Source organism: Capricornis sumatraensis, chromosome 1, assembly GCF_032405125.1.
Source record: "Capricornis sumatraensis isolate serow.1 chromosome 1, serow.2, whole genome shotgun sequence".
Lineage (NCBI taxonomy): Eukaryota > Metazoa > Chordata > Mammalia > Artiodactyla > Bovidae > Capricornis > Capricornis sumatraensis.
The window spans coordinates 150,495,304-150,522,521 of NC_091069.1; the positions used below are offsets into that span (position 1 = coordinate 150,495,304).

Sequence of the window (27,218 nt, forward strand, 5' to 3'; positions counted from 1 at the left end):
GATTCACCTTAATGCTGCAGAAGTCTCCCGAGGGGCCTCTGGATGCTGCGCACTACCGGCAGCACCAGGAGAACTTGCTGGTCACAAAGCACAGTGGGGAGTGATGAGTGAAGAGCCGGCTTTCACCCGCGGGGGGTGGGAGACAAGGACGCAGGAGGGCGGCCGGATGGCAGCCGGCTGTGGACAGCCCTTCTCCGCGCCCATCCAGAGCTCAGGATGCGCTACTCCAACGGCCAGCTTCCCCTCCTTTCCCTTGCCTGTGAAATTCCAAATATTCCTGAACCGTTATTTATGTTTACGAATTCACAGAAAATACCTATTGTTATTCTCCGTCACTCACAACTCGCTCCATCTAAAATGTCATACAAAATAGCAAATAATCAAAATTCCGCTTTCCCTCCGTATCTTGCTTGTTTGACTGTCTCAGTCTCCTGGTCGTTTTCTCCCCAGTCTTTTCCCTGTCTGTGGACTACATCCCTTTATAAGTTTTCTCTCTTGTCTCTCTCTGTCTCTCTTTTTCTCTCCTTCTCCCTCCTCTCCCGTTTCCACTGCTTCCTCCTCTCCTCCACCCTCCTCCCTCCCCGCCCCTCCTCCCTCTCTCCGGCTCCTGGCTCTGCCCTCGCCGCCCCTCCCCAGAGAAGAGTGTCCAGCTTCCCGGGGCTGCCCGCCCGCCGCTGCTCCTCTGCCCACCTACCATGAGGAGCGGCTCCTCCCACCTGCCCATAAAAGCCAAGTGCATGTTACCAGCAGCGGATCAGAGCACTTTCCCGGTCCTCTCCTGTGGGAGCCCCCGAGCCTCTCTCCTGGATCTTACTTGCTCAAGGTAAGATAACCCTTCTGCAGGCATCTGACCTACTGGGGGTTGCTTTGGGGGAATCAGTTTCCCCTGGTCAACGTGCTTACTGTTTGGTTAGAGCTGATTCTTATGGATGCCAGATCGGCTGCTCCTTTAAACCAGCAACTGGTTTGAAAACAAACTTCTGTTTGAACGGTAAAATAAAAGTTCGTTTGGGGCAGAAACAGCAGCATAAATATTGCAAAAACCTTTTCGCCTTTTAAATCACTTTTTCCCCTGGTTGCTGGCTGTTGCCGAGATTAAAGTGTATCTGTTTGGGGTGTTTTCCTGACCGCTTTTCATTGTAAATATTTCACGTAACAGTGGGGGCAAGGAAAACTTTGTCCCATTGTCAAAAATGTACTTTAAAAGAACACAATTAGTTTCCTAAAAATAGCACAAAGGTCTGCTAACAATTTTGCCATGTTTTCCAAACCCCCAAGACAGCTTCTGTGAGTCCTTTAAAAAATATCTTTCCAGGTTTAAGTGCTTGGAAAAAATGATGCCAACGGGTACCCTTTGCCCAGAGACCATAATCAGGTGGCTGGTAGATAGGAAAGAACAAATCCAAATTGACAAGCTACGGCACAACGTGAGAGCACAAAATTGTCTTTTCAAGACGTCCTAAAATGAGAATTGTGCTGGAATAGAAGTGTATAAAAGAACTTCATGAATTTCTATACACACACCTAAACATAAAGCATTTCAATGTGTTCCACAGTCAGAGAAAAATACAGGCCAGATTATCCAATACTTCTGTTTACACCCGAGGGTTGTAAAGAACGATCAGCTTGAAGGCTTTGGAAGTTTGATCCCTGCTTGTCACCTTCTTTTTCCTTATCTAGTAAAAATTGATCTGATTGCCAGAGAGATAGTCTTTAAGCTACCCTCATTTTTAAAGACTTCAGACTTTACATCCTGATCTCTGAGGTCTGAGAATGTGTGTCGTGCACCTGTGAAGGAAAAACGTCCTCCGCAGCTACTTCTGGAAAACCAGACACTTAGTCCATGAAGTTTGCAGTCAGAATCTGCGGGCTGTGTGGGATGAAACTCTCTCATGTGGGAGAAAAACCCTCTTCAAATATTTCCTCTGGGGAATTGCACAAGACAGCTGAGAGACGGCAAACCAAAGCCGGCAGTCAGGAAACCAAACCACTGTTTCAGCCCTCAAGGTTCTTAAAGTAAGAGAGGAAAAGTTTTCCTTTTTTTTTTTTTTTTTTTTTTTTTTTGGTTTGTTTATATTGTTTCTCTTGAAAAAGGAAAAGTCTCCAAAGCTGTAAAAAATTCTTCACTATTAAAGAAAATAGAATCATTAGAAGTTTAGCTGAGGGTCTTCCAAACCTTTCCTCCTTATCATTTGCATATCAAAAGAAATAATAAAGATATTTAAAATTTCTACTTGGCATGGAGAGGATTCAATGCTATTATTCAAATGAAAAAGTTATATGTAAAACTTTCTGTCATGCGAAATTTTGCTTCATTGGAAAAAATTATTACTAGGAGTGCGGTTTCCTTTAAGAAAATGATATAAAATTACTATTGGCCATGATAATATGTGACCTGAGCATATTAAAATACCTTTTATCTCAAGCCACAGTGCAGACTGCTTGCTTCATATTTGCTGTAAGTGGCAAGAGCACAGGTATGGGACCAGGCCAAACCAAGTGTGCGGTATGTCCAAGCTAATTCCTCTTTTATGTTAGTGCCGGATTCACGCCCATCACCACAAGGGTGAAGAGACACTGCTTCATTCACCAGATCCCCTTGAGGAAAGTTATCTTTTCTGGGAGGAAAAAAAAAGAAGTGCTGCCAGTGTAAAAGAGCTCCCTGTTATTCCTAAATGTGGGGATGAAAAGTGTTCCCCCAGGGTTTGCTTCTGCTTTTCCTGGCAGTTAATCCACTCTACCAGCTATGAACCATTTCACAGTAACTGCTTTCCCCATGTGCCATCACATTCAACACCCTAAATAACTAGATGAGATCATCCTAGACTGCTCATGACCTCACTTTCCCAGGGGTCTTTACCAGACACTAAAAATGATACTTTCTCCATAGTTTCCTCCTTAAGTTTATAGAAAGATCAGTAGTGGGGAGTCATGGAGTCCCCCCAGCGTCTCCCCCTTTGCACAGGATATAGAGACATGAGGCTTGTCTATGCCATTGTATAGCTGCCCCTGGATTGGGTTGGTTCATGGCCCTACCTACCCTATACCACTCCAGCACCATTTGAGTGACTCCTTTAATGTTTCTTATAAAAGAAAAGTGACTGCATGTTTCCCTAGAGATACACGGGAAGGGCGCTCGGTTGATCTGGAGGGCCTGTTACATCTAGGGAAACACACATTTTAGATCTTCTTCTAGTCCCAAAATTATAAAACAATATTCTTCCCATGATCAGAAGGTATATCCTACCTTAATTCCATTTGTGAAACAAAAATCAAGGAAAGGGGAATGAAATGAACAGAGAATTGAGAGGGAAGCTGGGCAGAACTCCTCCTAGAAAGTGCCCTAGAAGAGTAAGACCAGGATCTCTGTAACAAATGCAACTTCTTTTTGCTCTTTTTTTCTGTGGAATGTGGGGAACAAAATCCATATCTGCTGTTGTTGTTTTTTTAATCAATGAGTGTATTTCTAATAATTTAAGATTCATCTCCACTATACCCTTCTGTAACAGAAAGAACGGCCCTTCTAGAGACCAAAATGATTTCAGGTCTGCCCCACATTAAAAACCCATAGACCTTTGCCAGTTATAATTTTATAATAAAAACTACATTCTGAATATAAAAAGCCTCAGAACACATTTTTAACTAATGGGTAGTTCATGTCAACAAATCCACCTCTCACTCTCTCAAAGAGTCCAATGTTCAGTAACTGAAAGTTACAAGTTAGAGGCAGCTATCTACTCCTCCCTAACCGTGGTCTTCAACTGTGATATGGCAACCTGCAGCGTGATTGACATGCGGTGGTATTTGCCAATCTCTGGTCCTCCAAATAACCCTCTGAAAATTAGGTCTTTCTTCAGGCCCTGGCTTCCTTCTCTTCCACCAGGCCCCCGTGAACATCCATATGCATAACTCAAGGAAAGTATAGATCTCGAGACTAGAATGCCATCTTCTGAGAGTTTCATTGTTCTAGCTACTGAGTGAAATGAAAAAAAAAAAAAAGATACAGAGAGAAGAATGAGTGTCCTATGGAATTTAGAGAATCACTTTAGCATTGTGTAAAAAAGAACCCCTTACTACCCAAAGTATTTAAAAATTTAAATTAAGAAATAAAAAGGCCAGCTTACAGATTGTTTCAAAATGCTAAGAATATAATGAAAAAGATCTTCCAATGACCTGACAGTCATTAACATCAGCTTATACCCCCGAGTACTAATTTAGAGCTCAGCTAAACTTTCCCTTTGCAGAGACCCAAGGAGTGAAGACTGGGAAAGAATAGTAACCACATTTCAGCACCAACAGAGAAGCCACTAATTAGACATTCCACTATTGACTTGGGAACTACATTTGCTGTTTGAGGAAGGAGGTTCTTATAGTCTATCTTCAAGCAAATAGATTTGCAACAAGAGGGCTAAAGGGAGTCACACACAGTCGGAATGTCTATAATCTGGGGACCCTGTGAATGCAAATCCACAAAGCTGTTGAAATTGCAAGGAATCAAACTGAAGTGACTGAAACAAAAATGTTCCCCAAAACTGATCATAGAGTAATCTACTAAAATAATAATGAATTCTCACTTCTCAGTGTAACATAACAGCAAAAGCTATTATGGACACCTATAACTGATTATGTAAAATATTAAAACACATTGATGGTCTACCTTCAATCTCCTCTGTTAATTTTGGGCTCACTTCTACTGTCCTTCTTGGAAAATGAAAGCTGTCCTTCTCTCCTCCAGTACAGGATTTACAGATGCAGTCATGCCTCTCTGTGCTACCTCCTTTTTTTTTCTTTCAGTGAAAGAAATCTCTTTTCAATCCTTATAGATCTTATAGTTTCTGGAGTACCACTCATAGCTGTGGCACTTCTCTTTATCAAAAGTCTCATACTTCTCTTAAACAGGTGATGTAGATTTTCACTCCAACAAATAAGAAACCTTTACATTTTTCTAAATTTTGATTCATAAACCTAGAAGATAGGTAATTTAAACTTGCTACATGCTTCCAAACTGAAAGGAAGCATCTAAGCAGTTTTATTTATCTAGGCTCTAGTCTAACTTCTTGGGTTTTAAAATTTTATTCAGGGAATCACACAGTACAAAGGCTGAAAGAATCCTTGGAGCTAATTCTAACAAAGTTAATTTTACAGATGAGAAAAGTCAGAGAGCTTGATGTCTTTCCTAGGGTCACCCAGACATGAGTAGGAGAAGCAGGACTGGAGTTGGTATAACCGAACTCTCTGTTCAGGGCTCTATTTTGAATAACTATCATGTTTCTTCCCCGTATAGTGTGTATCTAAGATGTCTCTGTGATGAGAATTCTGTTGAAACATAAAATATAGAGTTCTCAAAAACTGTAACTGGTAGAGGTTTGGGGCTTCACTGTACCTCTCCTACAGAACGTTCAGAAACACTAGTACAATCCCTTATCAAGAGTGAAGTCACTGGTTGTCACCGTCACAGACACCTTGTGTGTTTTTATCTTCCTTCCAGGGTCTTATATGTAATAGCTGCTGGATAAACCTGTGTTGAGAGAGTGAGTGATTGATTAAAGAAAAAAAAAGGCTAAGTATAAAATATCCATATTTCTTAACTCCTTCCATAAAAATCCTTACAAGTCTATAGGTACTTATAGAGACTCAGATCTCAAGTATATCAAATTTAAGATTCCCTGGTGCTTTAAGTAATGCAGGAGAGTTCATTTAGCCTTATCAATGGCTGAGCCATTTCCCTGCCTAGAGATTTCATTAATCCTTACATTTGCCTGAGATCTAGGCATAATGCTATTTTTTGCAGCAGGCTTAAGACTGAGTTCCAATTTTTCCATGACAGAACAAATGTATTATTGTTTATGTGATGATTTACAGCATAATCTTCTTCTTCTGGCATGACATTGACAGTGTGTTATCAATATACCTGGAATCTCCTCAGGTCTTTAATGAAAGAAATGACAAAAATATGCATAATGGACCATTAAGGAAATACTGGTTAAGGGGTGCAGGCATGAGAAGTGTTATGACACGAGAGAGGGACTATCAAGAGGTCAAGAGTATAGAGAGAAGATAGTGCAGCTAAGAGGATCCATTCCTCTAAAACAAGAGGGAGAAACTCCGGAGAAGCGATTTTTTTTAACATGATTGTCAGAGCTAAGACCCACTCAAATGTTTGGGAAGTAAAATCCTATTTGGATCAGACTTCTTTCTGTACAGTACAATATTAGGAATGGCTAACAAGGGGGAAAGCTTTATAAATTTTACATCTATTAAAACTCTTCTTAACCCTTAACTGGACTTCCACTGAGGAAAGAACCTCACTTGACCTCATTTTAAACTTGACCCTGACCCAGAGTACTAACTCCATGGATATCATGTCATCAAAATGTTCTCTGCTAAGAGAAAAATACAACTTTTTGTAATACATAAAGTTACCCCAATGTGGAAAGTGATAAAGGTAGAAAAGAATATTCTTGTATCTTTTCTAGAAAGAATTTACTGAGAAAGAGAAGGATGTTACCTCAGATGCTTCTTCACTTTCCTCTAAAGCATGCCTGACAATTGTTTGCAAAACTTTGAAATAGTCATTGTGTTTCTGAAATTGGTTTATTGTATGTTAAAATTTACATGGTCTGACTAAGCCTCATTGTGAAAACATACTTTTAAGTAAGTCTTTCTTGAAGACTGTCTTTCTTAAGCTCTCTTGATGTGTTTACATCTCAGGATATTTAGGCACTGGCATCATTTGATGTGCTGAGATTAAAGACAATTAGTCACTTCATGTACTACTTTTCCAACTAACTGAATAGGCCTGGGTGTGGATGTCAGCTGTTGGCTTCTCCAGGAAATAAAATGTATCAGCCTGTTGGGGAGCTTTTCTAGTCCTCTCTGTTAGCTAGATAAAACAGCTGTTTTGCTGAAATTCTGGGCCACCATTAGGGTTTCATCTATTAGGGAACTATGGCCGATTTAGAAAGACATTTGGCCACCCAGCAGTGGCGTGGCTAAGCCACAGCTGCCCTCAGTTCAACAGCAGGACAGCAGACCTTCCGAGCTGGTTGAAGAGTGTTGTCCTGGGGCAGCTGGGAGATATTTTGTGAGCTCTCATCCCATTTAGTATGTTTCCTTTATCATACTGCGTGCAAGTAAAGATAAATCTAAACTTGGTCCATAAATTCAAAGCGATGACTGTACATTATTATATTTCTTTGAAGATCTGTACTTAACAATTTTCCCATCCAGAGGTCATAGTGTTCATCCATGCTGTAAAGCCAAAAAGTGGCCTCTTAAAGGGCACGTACAAGACAAGCCCGAGGAATATAGGAAGGGAGACGCTAGGTGGAGCTAAGAATTTGAGGCTTAGGTGACCAAGACTGTTGAGGTAGAAAGAATGAAGGAAGATAAGCAATCTGCAGCAAAAATAGGCTATTGGATCCACAGTCCCTAACTTCAAGTCCAGTTCCCCTTCTAGCTCCCAGCGGACTCTAGTCCCCTGCTGTCCCGTGAGTGGGGAGGGAGGTTATTGACCAGTAGAGGGAGCTGGGGGGTTGAGTGTCTCAGAACAGAAAACTGATTTCTTCCCAGAGGGAGCCTTCAGATTTTCATTTTTCTGATAAAAGACAGAACAAGGTGTCCTCTACAACCAGTGGCTAAAATGTAGCACGGGAGTATACCACATTGCTGGTTTTCCTTTAAAAAAAAAAAAACTCCCAATTTAAGCCTCTACAAATAAATCACCTGCATTTCAGCAATGCCAGAAATGTCCAGGCATGTAGGAGTTTATTTGAAAGAAAACCATGGCAATCTTAGAAAATGTTCTTTCCAAGGCCACCACCAGCCAAGACTTAAATGTTCAGGACTAAACGCTCAATTCAGCAATAAATAAACCACATCAGCTGGGGGTCAGCAGGAGACAAGCACAGAGTCAAGGGCCGAGAAAACCTCCTGGGTTCCAAAGGGAAGCCCTAGCATCCTGCCAGGATCAACCCTTGGCCCCCAGGAGAGGGGAAGGGAAATGCAAGAAAGAAGGAGGCAGAAATGGGCCAAAAAGGCTTTATCCAATCAAGATGGCCCAGAACCTACACTCCAGGATCCTCGTTTCTCCAGGCAGCAGTCAGAGTCTTGCCTAGACCGAAGTGAATACCTTTCTGTTGAACATTTCCATTGCACAGTGGTGTAGGGATGGCTTGTTAAGACTTGAGACAATTGCAAAATTCAGAACCCTCTAGAGGATAGAGATCAGTTAGGAGCATTAAAAAAAAAAAAATCCCTGGCATACCAGGAAAGGGCAGCTTGCTTTGTAAAAATTATGACATTCACAGGAAAACAGAGCAATCCTCTCTCTAGGACTATTCGTGATCTCAGTAGAGATGAAGCTGTGAAGTTGGTATGCATGTGGCCTGAGCATCCTCTGTTCTAGGAATCTTTAGTGTTTTAGTCCCCAGAACACCTTGACTGTTTCTGGGGCCTTGATCATCTTTATGCCTTAATTTATTTATCTTGAATAGAAGAACGATTCTCAAAGAACCACTCTCTTTAGAGGCAATTAAGGTCTTGCCAAAAATTTTACAGAATGGTGCTACTTAAGCATACATAGTTAATGGATTGTGCTCAGGACACCTGGAGATGGCTCTTAGCATTTACAAAAAACCCAGTTAAAATGGAATACAGTGCCAAATAAGCACATAACTTTCCAAGATATACTAAGAGCATTTTTATTTCTTCTGGTACAGAGGACAATATTACATGTCTCAAGGGGCCAGATAAGGCCTAGGGTAAGTAGAAAAAAGGAAACTATGACTTCAAGAGTCTCAAGAGGCCTATATGTTCACCTATTCATTATCTTGACACCAGTCAAAAGATAATTCCTCATACAGAAAAAAAAGTTTTTGTGATTTTTAAAATTGTTTTACTGGAGAAAGATATTTTTAATAGTGACTGTTATAGTATAAAATTTCCAGAGTGTGTTTCAAAACAAGTAATATATGGGATATTAACATGTTTATACAGAAAAGAGTCTCTATGGTCAAATAAACCTTAGAAATAATCAAATAACATGACCAATTTTACTTATTATTTTACAATTAATACAAGTAATTTTACCAATTACTTATTATTTTACAATTTTACTTACAAGATTTCATAAAGACCTTAATATGCTCTGTATATTTTCATTCTTCAAAAAAGTTACAGTAAATAGTGTGTACCCAACATATTCGATGACAAATCTCAACCTGAGGGCATCTCTCGGGTCTGGTATTTTATGGGACAGTTTAGGAATCACAAGCCTCAACTCTTTTCAGTTTAAATTATTCCAAGATTTACTGGGACATGATATTTTCAGTGTTACTAGTTAATATGTAATATACATGGATTGTCAGTATATATTATGTGCTATGTCAAACCAAAAAGTAAGAAACAATCCCAGTGTGATTTCCAAACCCAACTGAAAAGGGACGAAAAGAAGCAAATGAATGTCTTGGTCCCATGACTAAGTTCTTTATGATAAGAACCGCAGAAATGTTAAAATAATTTACCAATAGTTAAGTTAAACAGTAAGTGAGAGAGAAAAAGAGGGGAGGGAGTGATGGGAAGAAAGAAAGGAAAGAGGGGAAGCAGGGAGAATATTGGATAGACTGAAATGATCTCTTCCTTCCCTCATCTTTCTCAGTGTCAGGATATGGTGTTACAAATAGAGACATGGCCAACAATGAGTAATAAGTCAATAAATGGGCAGCCCGGATAATTTTATGAATTAGCTCAACAACCCCTGAGCTGTTCAACAGAAGCATCACTAATTAATCAAGATCATTAACCAAACATTTTTCTTGAGAATTTACTTTATCGCCATCACTAGGGAGCTAATTCCTGGAATAGGAACACACTGATAGCCTAGTATATCTTGCTACGTCAGGGCTTATTGGTTTACCTATGACACTCAGACCTCCTACCCGTATCAAATTGACTACTTCTGTTAGGGTTCTACTCTGGGACATCTCTTTCCCCTTTACAAAGATCATGCTTGGAAGCCAGTATCCCAAAAGCATTGCAGTGTAGCATCCTCTCCTTTAAGAAAATAAGTTCACAGTCATCCAAGGGAAAAACTCAAACTCATCATTTCTAGTTACAGTTAAAGACACTATCTAGTAAGTGTCTCACAGAAGCAGACACTTCACTGCTCTCATTATCTCTGTTCCTTACACCAGCAGTACAAAGGTGGTATTATCATTCTCAATTCAAAGATGAGAAAAACGGAGCGCCTATTTGGTCAAGCAACTTGCCCAGGGTCACCCAGCTAGAAGTGGCAGAGCCAGGATTCCCATCCCAGCCATGCTCCAAGGCCATAGGTTTCCTGCTCCTTCACGGCGCCCCTCCTGAGGTCTCACCGTATCACAAAAGGAGGAAAAGATATCGACTCCCTGTGTCACTACCGCTGACTCATAAAGAAAGTGAGAGAATTCCAATGGCTCTGTTCCTAGACACTGCCGACTGGCTCTGTTTTTTGTTTAATACTGTGATTTTAATTTCTTTTTCTTTGTTGTGTCTTTTTCCTAAAAGCATGCTGCCATTTCAGAGCCAAAGAAGTAAGATCTGTGTAACTAGAAAAATAAACAAAAAAAGCTATCATTTCTCCCTGGGGTAATTTATAAGGTCTAAGGTTTCTCCATAAATTCTCCCCAAGTGATCCCAAGTTGCTTGGCATGAGTCTGGGAAAAAGAGTGACAAGCAAGCATGTCATTCCTCAGGCAGAAGAAATTCCCATGAGTATATGAGGAACAGCCTAGAACAGAGGTAGTCTAGCATGTGAAACACACTTAAATCCAGCTCCCTGGATCATTCTTTGACTCTTGCTGTATTCCATACCCAGGTGAAGAGAGTAAAGACAGTGTAACTGAGGCCCCAAGCCACGTGAGTCACCTAGACAAAAGTCTATCGTCTTTACACCTGCTGCTTAACCTATTTGAGGGTGTACAGGTATCCCCCACTTTCCAAAAGGTCACTTTATGCCACTTCACTTCTATGAAAGACCTATACTACTACCTGTTTCTGCTAATCTAAAGAAATCCAAAGATTTTCGCCTTTATGGGGGGAAAAAATGCAACAGTGTTGGGCTGGCCAAAAAGTTCATTCACATTTTTCCGTAAGATGGTATTGAAAACCCAAACAAACTTTTTGGCCAACCTAATAGCATTCAGAACTGCCAAGCTCCTTCCCCAGGAATTGCACTCAGCATCAAGCCACCATAGCTCTGAACCGTGTCTGTAAGCCTCTGTGCTTATTCTGGATTTATTTTTTGCAGAAGATGTGTCCTAAGGTACCTGCTTCTTCACTTTACCCCATTTTGCCTATGAAAAATTTCATATGAATGCTCTGATTTCAGAGAGCAGGGGAAGCTTGCACATAGAAAATAATTACACTCTGAGCCCTTCCTTTGTGCTGTGCCAAAGACAAAAGAGGAAAGAAGGTCTCGGTCTTTCCACATGGTCACATTCTGCTTTGCTTTATAGTTTTGTGTTTGATCTTCCCTCTCTGCCTGGAGCATTCCCCATTTGATCTACTGACGATTCAGAGCAGCAAACCTCCCCTCTGAGAAGACCTGCCTGCACCTGGCCTGTCTTGACTGGTGCACCTCCGCACGCCCACTAGTGTTCTGTGCACAGCCCTGTCACGGCCACATCTTTGTATAAGACAGTGATCCCCTTGTAGGATTCATGTGCTGTTTATCTCTGCACCTTCGATGCTTAGCACACAAGAGAAACTTAATAAATGTGAAAAGGAAAAAAGGGATGGGGGGACAAAATGCAATGATGATACACGAGAGGCTCTAAATATGCTTTGCCCTCTCCCTGTAGGTTGTTCCAAGAAGCGCTCGCGCAAACACACACACACACACACACACACACACACAGTATTACTAGGCTCAACTCTGTAGCTGTTTGTAAGGCTCAGGATGAACTCCCAGTGAGAGACTAATATTAAATATGAGCCTTCTGAACACCTAACTACATAAGGCAAGATTATTTGCTGGGTGGTGCCACTGCCCCAGGACTATCAGTAACCTGCTCAAAACTATTCATTTGCATTAGAAAACAGATCAAACACCGTAGCTTGCCAGCCAGTCCCTCCATCTCTCTTACCCCAACCCAGCATTGCATTTTCATCCCTCTCCAGTCTGTACCAGGAATCTGACCTAAGTCAGATGGACTGTTCTTCCCCAAAATATTCTTTCCTCTTTTTTCTACTGACTGTGCCCCACTGTCCTTTACACTTGTCAAAATAACCCTAAATTCAAGGTCCTACTAAGATCTTCCTAAGTATTGCAGCCTGCATTGATTCTTCCTTATTCTCAACTGGTTGGTGGTTATTGTAAATATCACTTATGTGTTCCCTATACCCTGTATTGAAGAAACTGGGGCTGTCTATTAGAACTTGCTGCAATTATAGAAATGTGTTACAACTGAACCTTCCAATATGGTAGCCACCAGCTCTATACGGCAGCTGAGTACTTAACATGTGGCTAGTGCAACTGAGGTACTGACTTTTATTTTATATTTTTGTAGTCCCTTTAAATTTAAGATGACATAGCCACATGTGGCCAGTGGCTACTGTATGGGACAACACAGAATATTTAACTTTTTGTGTGGTACGTCTTGTATCCTTGATGAACATATAAACTTTTGGGAAAAAATTGAATTCTGTTCTTTTTTGTATCCTCAGCTAATGCCATGATTGCAGCAGCATTCAACAAACGTTGTGTTCGGTGCATTGCTAGACTACTGGGTCTGCCTCTGATAGTTACACTCTCTTGAAGAAGTCCTCTCCCATACATACATAATATTAATAAAAGAATACAGATTGTCTTTGCTTTTTTAAAGGTTTAAACTTACTCAGAATGGCACTGTATCACTACATGGATCCTTTATCACTGTAAAACCAAAATGAGCTGAAGAATGATTTGAACTGAGTCTCTAAAAGAAAAAGTTCCATTATGCATAACTATCTCTTTTCTTTTCCCTTTGAGGGGAAGGAAATATGTTTTAAATGTTTTTTAAACATATTTCAGACCTACTGAAACAGAATTTCTTCAATTTTCAAAATGACCTTTTCTACAGAGAAAGACTGTCCCTGAGAATCTGAAACAAGTTCAGCCACCAGATTTTTATTACTCCCTGAAGCCCCATCACTTTCTAAAGGAAAGTAATTCTCAATGACAGACTTTCCCACAGCACTTTTGACTCTATTTCTAGTGCCCAATCTGAGGCTCTTTGAAGAAGGCTAAACCTCTACCAGCAGGTCAGGGAAGGTCACAGGTCTTTGGAATTTGACAATGATGCACCCCTGGCATTTGCTGGCTTACCAACGGCCCTTCAGGAATCATCATGCCAACAGGCCAACCACACAACAAAATCCTGTGCCTGCAAAGCCAAGAGCAAAATGATCAAACAGTCTGGCTGCAGATTAGATTCTGACTTATTAATAAGCTTTCAGAAAATAAACCAGAATGTGTCTCTAACAGCAACAGTTTATAGGAGATGTTTAATGATTTCAGAGGTCGGCCATACCGCATGCCTTCCTTCTGACTCAGTGAAGAGCAGGACAGGGCAGAAGAGACGTGGACCAAGCCAGGGCAATCAGCTGTATCTTTTCCATTCACAGCTAAGTTTATTTGGAGTGACTGGAAAAACCTTCAATGAAAACTTTTTTTAAATAATAAAAGAATTTACCCTGAGATCATCAGCCAGACAACATCAAGAAATAATTATGGGTTGGTATTTTCCTCTGCCTTGTAAAATATTTACAAATTGTAGGATAAGCAAGCCCTAGAGGATCGTAAAGAATAGCAATAACATTTCAATTGTATTTTTTTTAATATTTAGTCATCAAAGATATCACCATGTGTTTAAATCACATTTGAATACATATAAATAAAATTTTCATCTTCCGACAGGAGCCAGTGGCTAAAGAAAGAATCCCCTGACTCCTTTAAAACAGACCAAGAACACCGGAGAGGTTTGAGATCTTGTTTTTATAAAATAGAATTCATTATTACCACATGAGGAAGAGAGTATTAGTAAGTATCTTAATTTGAGGCCTTTTAAACATGAATATTGATGATGATAAAAATAACCTTTGCAAAGAAATCTGCAGTTTATGACATATATTCTATATATACATTCCTTTATTTGCATTAGAGATTTTTATCCATATTTCACACACGAGTCTGTGGAGACTTAGAAAGATTAAGCAAATTTCACAACATCATTTAGACAGCAAGTGATGGAGCTTGAATATGAACCTAGATCATCCCATTCCTGAAGTCCTCTTTTTTCTACTCACCTAGGCTTACAGTATCACACCCAGGTATGGTCCTTGCATGATAAATGAGAAACTGCAGCAAATAAAAGCTGAATGATCTTTCAGATTACTTCATAAACCAGATTCAGTGATTAAGAATGTGCTTTTCAAGAAGATAGAACTCAAACTCCCAACAATGATAGCAGTTAATGTGTAATGAAGGTTTACTTTGCGCTGTGTAGAATGCTAAAAACTTCTCTTTTTTTTTTTCTTATATATTAGTGCATTTTATCCTGATCAATTTTCTATGAGACAAGATATGTAAGAGAGGTGAAGTAATTTCCTCAAAGTCGCGTGGCTGGAAGTAAAGTAACCAGAATATGAAACCAGTAAATCATATTCCTGAGCTCTCCTGTTAACTGCTTCATCACTGACACTTTATCCCCAAAGAAGTAATCACAACACCCTATTAATAATCTGTGGACAAACAGATTGGCAATGGTCGCAGGACCAGCAATATAGAAATGCCACTAATGATCAGCAAGAATAGTTTTGTAGATTGTTTTCTGTACAGTTGATGATTTTGAAGGACACACAATTAATTTTAAACCTGCCTGTAAGTCATAAGTGAAGTGAAGTGAAGTCGCTAAGTCGTGTCCGACTCTCTGCAACCCATGGACTGTAGCCCACAAGGCTCCTCCGTCCATGGGATTCTCCAGGCAAGAATACTGGAGTGGGTTGCCACTTCCTTCTCCAGGGGATCTTCCCGACCCAGGGATTGAACCCAGGTTTCTCGCATTGCGGGCAGATGCTTTAACCACTGAGCCACCAGGAAAGCCTGGTTGTAAAGGGTATTTAAAAATCCCCTTATAATTAATGCCAAAATGCATGTCATTAATGGAAGAAAAAATAACAAAACACCTTAAACCATCTTCAAGAAGCCACTGTCACAAATAAAAGCACTGAATTTGGCAGAAGAAGTCACAGGGTCATGTACTACGTCTGCTACCTACAAGAACGGACACCCTGGGCAAGACAGTGGGTCTCACCCAGTGTTTACTTTCTTGGCTTTAGAATTAATCTGCCTCTCCTGATTGTTATGACATTTAATAAGATAACATACAAGAAAGTATCTGGCACTCAGAAGGCACTTAGTACAAATTATTTGATAATATTGACTCCCAATTATTGAAAGCGAAAGTGAAGTCGCTCAGTCATGTCCGACTCTTTGGGACCCCATGGACTGTAGCTTATCAGGCTCTAGGCTCCTCAGTCCATGGGATTTTCCAGGCAAGAATACTGGAATGGGTTGCCATTTCCTTCTCCAGGGGATCTTCTGGACCCAGGAATCGAACCCGGGTCTCCCGCATTGTAGGCAGATACTTTACCATCTGAGCTACCAGGGACTTAAATATTGCTTTACACCTAATGCAAATAAGGGCAAACTAAGGATCTCTTTCCTTTGCAGCTCATTTGATGAACTCTAGACTCCTACTCCAGGGCGCTTCAGTGAGCTTGTCATGGTGGCAGTGTGAGATATTTTTCAGCTCATCTATCTTTCTGGTCTTTGGAGGAGAGTAAGGAGGTTGTTTACATTCTGCTGTTGTTATTTGTTTGTTTGTTTGTAATAAATGATACTACGTCAGTGTTCCCAGTAGTTCCCCAATGGAGGAAATTTCCGTGATTGCATAATCCCTCTCCAGTCCAAAGCTACCTCCCTCCATTACCAGGGCAATGTAAATAACATATAGGCAACTGCGGTATCATCAGAAAAAAGATGGCTGTCCCAAGTGTTTCATCTAAGGTCTTAGCTCATCCCATGGGCTTCTGGAGCTTTATGCTTCTATGCTCTGTACACTCCCATTTAGGGTGCTGGCATTCCAAATACATCCTGGTCCCTCATTCTGATGCAATAATATACCTTCTTTTTTTATTGGAGTATAGTTGACTTACAATTTTGTGTTAGTTTCTAGTGTATGGCAAAGTGATTCATATATGTATTCTACATAGAGAGAATATATATATGAATGATGAATTCAGGTGAATACTATCCAAACCACTGGAAAAAACTAAATTATTCTGAGTTTCAAAATTAAATTATATTGAAGGTAACTTTTCATTTACCTTCTTAGGTCATGCATTAGGTCTCCCTACAACATTCAATGTCAACACATCAGAGTCCTATCTTATATGAATTCCATTTTCCTATTTTAAAAGTCCTAGTCTTTTTAGCTCTATGCCTTAATTATCAAGAAAACTTTCAATCCAGACTCCCTCAAAAACTGGCTCTGGGAAGCCAAATGTTAGAATAAGGAGAATAATAAGCTACAGTGGAAGGAACTTTCGTTTATGAGACAAAGGAAAGAGGGCCATAAGAATCTTAAAAGACTGTCATTCCAGTTCAATTATCCTACTTTTGTTTGCTTAGGTCTTTGATCTCAACCTCATTTATTCATTCATTCAACAATTCAACATATAGCTGTAGGGGACCTACTACATGCCGAGCCCTAGATGCTAGACGCCATCAAAGACTGCTTCACCTGCACTGAGGATTAGCAGCTGAAAGGCAAAAAAAACAGTAAAAAGCCATCTGAAGCATAACTGCACAGGGAATATAAGAACTCCTTTTTATTCAAAGGGGAGGCCAATTTTTGTGCCTTTTTCATGCTGGTCAGGGTGTTCTGAGCCTTCCCTGGGACCAGTATTCTCTCACAACACACCCATCCTCACTCAGGAAAAGGCTTTCACTCAATAGCTGTCAAGGATTCAAGCCCTAACCTACTCTCGAGGTGTCAAAAACCTAACAAGTCAGCACCTTAATAGATATACTTCAGACATTCAGCTCACATATATAAAAATGTACAACACAGTAAACTCTCATTTATTTAGTATTCCTTCATCTAAAATTGTTATGAAATCTTTTAATTCTGTTGCCAACAAGATAAAATGAGTGAGTGTCCTAAGGATGACCCCAACTCACTGAGAAATCCTAAGGGCCTGGAACAGAAGCAGGCACTTTGATTCCCAATAAATGCTGGGTGGATGAATATTATCTGAATCACTAGAAAAAATATATATATTATTCCAAGTTGAATTTCAGAATTAAAATACGCTTAAGGTAACTTTTCATTTATCTAGCATTCTGAACACAACTGAGGATAAAAAGTAAGTGAAGTAAGCCAGAAAGAAAAACACCAATACAGTATACTAACACATATATATGGAACTTAGAAAGATTGTAATGATAATCCTGTATGCGAGACAGCAAAACAGTCTTTTGGACTCTGTGGGAGAGGGAGAGGGTGGGATGATTTGGGAGAATGGCATTGAAACATGTATAATATCATATGTGAAATGAATCACCAGTCCAGGTTCAACGCAGGATACAGGATGCTCAGGGCTGGTGCACTGGGATGACCCAGAGAGATGGTACGGGGAGGGAGGTGGGAGGGGGGTTCAGGATTGGGAACACGTGTACACCCATGGCGGATTCATGTTGATGTATGGCAAAACCAACACAATATTGTAAAGTAAAATAAAGTAAAATTTTTAAAAAAAAAGTAAGCCAAAAGTACTCAGAGATGAAAACACAGTGGTTGTTAAGGTTTGTGGTATGGTAGTGGTTTCGTTGATAAGTCGTGTCCAACTCTTTGTGACCCCATGGACTATAGCCAGCCAGGCTTCTCTGTCCATGGGATTTCCCAGGCAAGAATACTGGAGAGGATTGCCATTTCCTCCTCCAGGGTGTGTTCTCAACCCAGGGGTCAAACCCAGATCTCTTGCATTGCAAGCAGTCTCCTGCATTGCAAGTGGATTCTTTCCAACTGAGCCACTAAGGGAAGCCCATTAAGGTTTGTCAGTCAGTCAGTCAGTCAGTCAGTTCAGTCATGTCCGACTCTCTGAGACCCCATGAACTGCAGCACACCAGGCCTCCTTGTCCATCACCAACTCCCGGAGTTCATTTAGACTCACGTCCACTGAGTCAGTGATTCCATCCAACCATCTCATCTTCCGTCGTCCCCTTCTCCTCCTGCCTTCAATCCCTCCCAGCATCAGGGTCTTTTCCAATGAGTCAGCTCTTCACATCAGGTGGCCAAATTATTGGAGTTTCGGCTTCAACATCAGTCCTTCCAGTGAACACCTAGGACTGATCTCCTTCAGGATGGACTGGTTGGATCTCCTTGCAGTCCAAGGCACTCTCAAGAGTCTTCTCCAACATCACAGTTCAAAAGCATCAATTCTTCAGCACTCAGCTTTCTTTATAGTCCAACTCTTACATCCATACATGACCAATGAAAAAACCATAGCCTTAACTAGATGGAACTTTGTTGGCAAAGTAATGTCTCTGTTTTTTAATATGCTGTCTAGATTGGTCATAACTTTCCTTCCAAGGAGTAAGTGTCTTTTAATTTCATGGCTGCAATCACCATCTGCAGTGATTTTGGAGCCCCAAAATATAAAGTCAGCCACTGTTTCCACTGTTTCCCCATCTATTTGCCATGAAGTGATGGGACCGGATGCCATGATCTTCGTTTTCTGAATGTTGAACTTTAAGCCAACTTTTTCACTCTCCTCTTTCACTTTCATCAAGAGGCTCTTTAGTTCTTCTTCACTTTCTGCCATAAGGATGGTGTCATCTGCAGACTGAAACTACAGTCATGGACAACTAGCCAATCTGATCACAAGGACCACAGCCTTGTCTAACTCAATGAAACTAAGCCATGCTATATAGGGCCGCCCAAGACAGATTGGTCATGGTGGAGAGGTCTGACAGATTGTGGTCCACTGGAGAAGGGAATGGCCAACCACTTCAGTATTCTTGCCTTGAGAACCCCATGAACAATATGAAAAGGGAAAAGATAGGACACTAAAAGATTAACTCCCCCAGTCAGTAGGTACCCAATATGCTACTGGAGATCAGTGGAGAAATAACTCCAGAAAGAATAAAGGGATGGAGCCAAAGCAAAAACAACACCCAGTTGTGAATGGGACTGGTGATAGAGGCAAGATTCGATGCTGTAAAGAGCAATATTGCATAGGAACCTGGAATGTTAGGTCCATGAATCAAGGCAAATTGGAAGTGGTCAAACAGGAGATGGCAAGAGTGAACATCGACATTCTAGGAATCAGTGAACTAAGATGGACTGGAATGGGTGAATTTAACTCAGATGACCATTATATCTACTACTGCAGGCAGGAATCCCTTAGAAGAAATGGAATAGCCATCATGGTCAACAAAAGAGTCCGAAATGCAGTACTTGGATGCAGTCTCAAAAACGACAGAATGATGTCTGTTCATTTCCAAGGCAAACCATTCAATATCACAGTAATTCAAGTCTATGCCCCAACCAGTAATGCTGAAGAAGCTGAAGTTGAACGGTTCTATTATGACCTACAAGACCTTTTAGAACTAATACCCAAAAAAGATGTCCTGTTCATTATAGGGGACTGGGATGCAAAAGTAGGAAGTCAAGAAATACCTGGAGTAACAGGCAAATTTGGCCTGAGAACAGAATGAAGCAGGGCAAAGACTAATAGAGTTTTGCCAAGAAAATGCACTGGTCATAGCAAACACCCTCTTCCAACAACACAAGAGGAGACTCTACACATGGACATCACCAGATGGTCACCACCAAAATCAGATTAAGGTTAGTATTCATAAGCAATTAGGATTTCTCACTTCAAGCCTATTTACCTCTCCTTTGCAAATAATGCTAACAGACTTGGTTCTCTGATCCCTAAGTACAGGGCTTACCTGGCAGCTCAGTGGTAAAAAAATCCACCTACCAATGCAGGAGACATAAATTTGATCCTGGATTGGGAAGATTCTCTGGAGAAGGAAATGGCAACCCGCTCCATATTCTTTCCTGGGAAATCCCATGGACAGAGGAGACTGGTGGACTATAGTCCATGGGGTCACAAAAGAGTCAGACATGACTTAGCCACTAAACCACAAGAACATAGTGAACGTGAAGTACCTAAATTTGAATAGGGGAGGAGATTGCAACAAGTGCACCGACAGCAGGGAGGAATAGAATCATGGAAGCCTAGCAGTACAGGAGGAAAAGAGCCATAAAAATGATCAGAACTTCTAAGGTATATGGCATTCGTGGAGGAGATAAATAGTTGCATAGACTTGGGAAGTTCCTGGGGGAACCACTGAACCACAGCTGAATAAAAATGTTGACATATTTAGTAGTATCATTTAAGAATAAAGGACATTCTGCATTTCAAATATATAAAAACAAGCCTATGTTGGTCCTGGTGGTTATAAAATTATCGTTATTAGGAAAATGTTAATTTATCCAAAATGTCTCATTCCCTGAAGACTCAGGAAAGTTGAGGTCATTCTACTATATATGAGTGTGTATGCATGCATATGTGCACGTATGTATATAAATTATATGAAGTAGAATTTTTGTTACACTAGAAAACCTCATCCCCCTAACATGCAGTATAATGGATTATTAACTTTTTGGTTGTTGGCTTCCTATAAAAGCATGATCAAAGTGGTTACCTGGAATCCAAAGCCTTGAGTTCATGCTTTCTTTTCATCTAATACAACTGAGATCAGGGAAATTACCTCACTGCTCAGTGACTCAATTTATCTATTGATATAACGAGAAAAACAAAAGCTCAGCTCGCAAGGGTCTGGTAGGCTGCACCCATTTCAAAACTTGGAAATGTTTAATATAAATCCCAATAATAGCCTGGTTTGGGTTATTATTTTTAAGCAAACACCCTTCAAAAAAAATAGAGGCAAAGGTAGTCAGTCTTTCTTTCCCCAGTTTCTTTTCTTACAATCTTTCCTTTCCAAAGAACACAACAGAGAAACAAAGAGCCAAGCACTCTGACTCACAATTTTTTCTAATAGTGTTGTGGTCAATTTGCTCCCGCATAAAAAAGTAGTCGTGAAGCTTTGAACTCTGGGTCTTGGAAGGCCAAGCATGGAAAAACATCTTTAGCAGAAAGAAGGGCACGTTCCCAATCTGTCCGAATCTGTCCAGTGTGATGTGTTTGTGAAAAGTCCACTTGGGCACACAGCTCCCCGCATTGGAGTCCTTTTCTGATGTTAGAGCTTTCTGACAAAAGAAGGGGCTGAACTTTGCCTTTCAATGAAATCTTGAGTCTAGTTTCTTTTTCAGATCTTACTCATTTGATCCTTAGGATGGTTTCTCAGTTTGAACTTGCTTTTAGGACAAATGGGGAAAATGCTAAAACTTTGTGCCTAGAAAAAGCTGACTCCATCCTTCTTTCAGGGAAAAAAAAAGTTCTATGTGGTTCAGAAAGCTGAAGGTTCACTGAGAGCCTTCACTTAGAGATTTCTGATACTGAAATTGGTTATTACATCCCAGCAGTGAGCAGATATCACGCTTTTTGTTTTCTTCGAGGCTGCTTTCTTAAAGACTGTCACAGTCTAACATACAACTTTGTGGTGTATGAAGGGCTTTCATGTATGTACATTCATTTGTGAGACCTGAACGCCTCTGATTTCCCAGTATTTGATAGTTGTGTTTTATTTCTGGTTTTAACTATTTTTTTATTATTAATTTATTTGGCAGCCTTGGATCTTAGTTCCGGCACTCGGGATCCCCACTGTGTCATATGAGATTTTTCGTTAGGATGCACTGGCTCAAAAATTGCAATGCATGGGCTTGCTTGCGCCATGGCATGGGGAATCTTAGATCCCTGATCAAGGATTGAACCCATGTCCTCTGCACTGCAAGGCAGATTCTTAACCACTGGACCACCAGGAAAGTCCCTGTGTTAATTCTTAAAGACACTCACAATCTGAAAAAGATACATATCCATTTTGGTACATTTTTAAATGGCTATTGTCATTCTTTGGCTGAGAAGATTAAGAAGTTGGCTGTTCCTCCATATTGCCCAGTTGAATTTTTTATCTCAGTACTAAAATCTCATTATCTAAAGTGCTCTACGGACATCTCAAAAGTGTCTTCACTCATCTCCCTGGGAGGAAGTTTCTACAGAAACACTGTCCACTCACTGTTACCAAACACACATCTTACCTGCAGGCCATTCTGTCCCCTGTGTCTTCCCTCTGTTACAGACAGACATTCTTCTACCTAAATTTCTCCATATTCTCTGTCACTCCTCATCCCAGCCCTCCTGCCTTCTGGGGATTTCACTCTGAACTATTTGCACCATCTGCCCATTACAGCTGTGGTGATCTCTCTCAACCCAGATTGCATCATGACTCACATCTGCTTAAAACCTTTCGGGGATATTTCATGGCCCTCAGATTAATAGAATCCAAACACCATCAGAGGATTTACAAGGTCCTTTTTCATCATCTGGGCCTGCCGATCTTTCTAGCTCCATTTCTTTCCATACCACCTGCTGTCACCAAACCCCCCTCCCCCCTTTAGATGTAGCCAACAGTTTTCTCTGAGCATGCCATAGCTCTTATTTCTTAGGGCTTTCATTCACACTATTCTGTCTTTTTGTCTGGAACACCCTGCCTTCTCATCATCTCCCATCCCCCTTGAAGCCATCCTTGAACCCCAGAACTGGATTAGGTGGCCCTGCTGTATGCTCACATGTTGCCCCAACATCCCTAACACTATCACTGTAACTATTTAATTAACAGATTATCTCTCCTGCTGGCCCCATTATAAACTCCATTATGGTCCAAATTGAGTTTGTCTTACTAAGCAGTGTGTTCCATTCCTGAGCCTGAAACCAAGCACAGATATTTAATATTTGTTGAATGAAAGAATGAATGAAAGACACATAAATGATAATCAAAGAAGCACCAATATCAGAGATAAAGCAGTAGATTCAAGATATAACCAGGGTTCTAGAAAAAGTGAGTGGTCAAAAGTCTGGTCAAAGAAGTCAGAAATCAAAGCCTTGAACAATCAGCAGTGCAAGGTGGCAGAGGAAGAAGAGGTCTAGACAGGCCCTTATCCACAACAGCAAACAGAATCTGGTAGTCACAACACCAGCCAGTCCCTCTCATGCTCATCCTGAGCAAAGTTCCCCATAGTTTCAGACTGTGTTATGAGGACTACCTACATCATGATTCTACATCCCCAGCCAGCCCTACTGACTCTGAATCTTTTCTAGGCTGGGGCCAGAAATCTGCATTTTTAACCAGCACCCTAAGGGATACTTATGTACATTAAGGTCCTAGGCCAGAAGCACAGACAATCTCAATAGCTGGTTGAGTAGGGAGAATGAGAGTGGGAAGCAAATACCCTTCTTTGGTGGTGTCTAGCTCAATATTGTGAGCACCAGTTGCTGTCCATGTGGCCCATGACTCATTGATAAGGATCCCTTTTGCTCTGGTTCATTCATAATGAGCTAACACACAGCTGGTCCATGTGTGACCCTTAAAAGTTCCAACAAGGGTCATGTGTAGGGGGAAGGGGGCATGTTTTCATAGCACTGTGGTTATAACTCCCACTTAACTTCTCACTGTGGCCTCCCTTCTCTTATTTGGGGCATGGCCCAGTATAATTCATCTACACATTCTATCTGGACAGCAACCATTTAACCAATGCTCAATAAAACATATTGCCTTGTCCGTGACCTGGACAAAGGGCTAATAACAATAATAACTATGAAGAGTCCATTGTAAGCTATCACTCCTCTGAGGAAAACAAAAATGTCCCCTTTAACCCCACTAAGCCTGTGGTTTTAAAACTCTGTCCAATTTTGCATTATTGTCAAAGAAAAATAATTAGATATGGATGACTGGAAAAAAAAAATCTAGAAAGTTCTGAGTAAAAGAAGTTCACCTCAAATCAGCATTTCCTTATTTGATCTTGTGCTCCAAGCAATCTCATTATTATCCTTTGGGTTCTACATATAGTTTTGTCCTTTATGGTCATGCCTATAATCTGTCATGCTCACAACAAGTCCAAGGTAAACACTGATTTTTGTTACTATTCTATTATTTATAGCTTAAGATTATTCTTCACCTTTCTCCCAAGACTCCGTTCTATCACTGCCATTTGAGGTCAGTACACAGCACCTTAAGCCCCCAGTAAACCAGAATGTATGTGATGCGGGCAGGAAAAACAACACATCTTGACTTTCCTGAAATTGTCTGAATTGAATGTTTTAAGTATAATTGAAAACATATTTTTACAAGCAAAGAGAGCCAATAAACTAGAAAAATAGTATGGAAACATCAGGCTCCACTTCTCTGACTTTTAATATTCTTTGGTAGAGGACCTTAGGAAGAGTGAGGGACTTGTATCCCTCTATGGAGTCACACAGGGGGACAAGTGCTCATTCATCTGTAAGCACGGTCCATCTCTCACACATGCTCTGTGTATGAAGTTATAGCAGGGAAAGAAGAGGAAATGTATCAGAGCCCCATGGCTTTGTACAACCTCCCTTATATTAATATGGGGCCTTCATAAGCCTTCGGAGAAGGCAACGGCACCCCACTCCAGCACTCTTGCATGGAAAATCCCGTGGATGGAGGAGCCTGGTAGGCTGCAGTCCATGGGGTCGCCAAGAGTCAGACACGACTGAGCGACTTCACTTTCACTTTTCACTTTCATGCATTGGAGAAGGAAATGGCAACCCACTCCAGTGTTCTTGTCTGGAGAATACCAGGGACGGGGGAGCCTGGTGGGCTGCCGTCTATGGGGTCGCACAGAGTCGGACACGACTGTAGTGACTTAGCAGCAGCAGCAGCATAAGCCTTTACACAGGTGGTAAGATTAAAGAGGAGAACCTCATTGCTTTTGTGTCCCTCTGGCCCCCAGATCTAAAACCATGATTATTTTCCTATAATTTTTTTAAAATATAACTACAAAGGAAATATCCTCCTGGGCCAGGTCCCTTTCTCAGTTACAGTGACACAACTTCTGCTAACTCTGTGGGACAGTGTTGTCTTTCTTCTTAGTGTCAAGCATTCCACTGGGTCTTTCCAGCCCCTGAAACTGGATGTCTACGCTGATGCAGAGGGCCTGGCACTAGGAAGGATTCTGGGCTATGAAATTGAATCCTTGGCACACACTGAATCATTCTGGCACACCAGCTTCTCCTATAATTCCTCTAGCCATGAATCGGAGCAGATTTATTTACTCAGTTTATAAAATGACACTATTCTTTAAAGTAAATCGCTTGATGTAAAAGAACTAATTATAGAGTTTTAGTAAAAAAAATTTAAAAAAAGTAAAAGCTTTTTACCCTAGAGCTTGGGGCAGAACCAATTTCTGAATTATAGGTTTTTACTGTGTGTATGTGTTAAAGTTCCAGGGGATGTGATTTGATTGGACCCAAATTTGCATAATAGCTAACCATGATGTAACAGGCTTTTACTGTTTGAAGAACAGAATAGCTGTGTATAAAGATATCCTTTTCATTGTCTAAGTTTATGTCCATTTGTAAAAACAGATCTCTTATGCATGCTGACAAGAGAACAGAGATAGGGAGGTGATCATACACCATTGGTGAGAGTATAAATTAGTACAGCTTTTCAAAGTTGAACCAGTAATTCCATCCCAAGAATCAATATCTGGAGAACTCCTACAACTCAGCAACAAAAAGTAAACAATCTAATTTTAAAATAGGCAAAGGAGTGAATAGACATTTCTCTAAAGAAGATACAAATAGCCAACAAATGCATGACAAAGCTGCTCAACACAACTAATCATTAAGGAAATGCAAATCAAAACCACAGTGAGATACCATCTCATAACCATTAAGATGGCAAACTATTTTTAAAAAACAGAAAATAAGAAATATTGGTGAAGAAGCAGAGAAATTGGAACCCTGTGAACCATTGGTGAGAATGAAAAAATGGTGTAGCTACTACAGAAAACAGTATGGTGGTACCTCAAAAAATTAAATATACAATTCCCATATCATCCAGAAAATTCTATCCCTGAGTATATACTCAAATTAATTGAAAGTACAGTCTCAAATATATATTTTATATCCACGTTTGCTGCATAGCAGCACTATCTGCAATAGCCAAAAGGTGAAAACAGCCCGAGAGTCCACAGATTAAAGGATGAATAGATAAAATGTAATATACATATATAATAGAATATTATATATGTATTATATATGTATTATTTTATATGTATTATACATATAGACTATTCTTCAGTCAAAATATCAATAACCTCAGATATGCAGATGACACCACCCTCATGGCAGAAAGTGAAGAGGAACTAAAAAGCCTCTTGATAAAAGTGAAAGTGGAGAGTGAAAAAGTTGGCTTAAAGCTCAACATTCAGAAAATGAAGATCATGGCATCTGGTCCTATCACTTCATGGGAAATAGATGGGGAAACAGTGGAAACAGTGTCAGACTTAATTTTTTTGGGCTCCAAAATCACTGCAGATGGTGATTGCAGCCATGAAATTAAAAGATGCTTACTCTTTGGAAGGAAAGTTATAACCAACCTAGATAGCATATTGAAAAGCAGAGACATTACTTTGCCAACAAAGGTCCGTCCAGTCAAGGCTACGGTTTTTCCTGTGGTCATGTATGGATGTGAGAGTTGGACTGTGAGGAAAGTTGAGCACCGAAGAATTGATGCTTTTGAACTGTGGTGTTGGAGAAGACTCTTGAGAGTCCCTTGGACTGCAAGGAGATCCAACCAGTCCATTCTGAAGGAGATCAGCCCTGGGATTTCTTTGAAAGGAATGATGCTGAAGCTGAAACTTCAGTACTTTGGCCACCTCATGCAAAGAGCTGACTCATTGGAAAAGACTCTGATACTGGGAGGGATTGGGGGCAGGAGGAGAAGGGGACGACAGAGGATGAGATGGCTGGATGGCATCACTGACTTGATGGACGTGAGTCTGAGTGAACTCCGGGAGTTGGTGATGGACAGGGAGGTCTGGCATGCTGCAATTCATGGGGTCACAAAGAGTCGGACATGACTGAGTGACTGAACTGGACTGAAAAAGGGAGGAAATTCTGACACATGCTACCACACA

General features: G+C 40.6%; 1 protein-coding gene across 1 annotated transcript in view; it reads left to right on the plus strand.

Annotated features, from left to right (window-relative positions):
* Nucleotides 1–708: 708 nt before the first annotated feature.
* COL8A1 (collagen type VIII alpha 1 chain) overlaps nt 709–27,218 on the plus strand; it is a 166,973-nt gene continuing 140,463 nt past the window's right edge. Inside the window, exon 1 of the mRNA XM_068960475.1 lies at nt 709–823. The gene's annotated coding sequence lies outside the window, so the exon portion shown is untranslated. The remainder of the gene's footprint in view (nt 824–27,218) is intronic.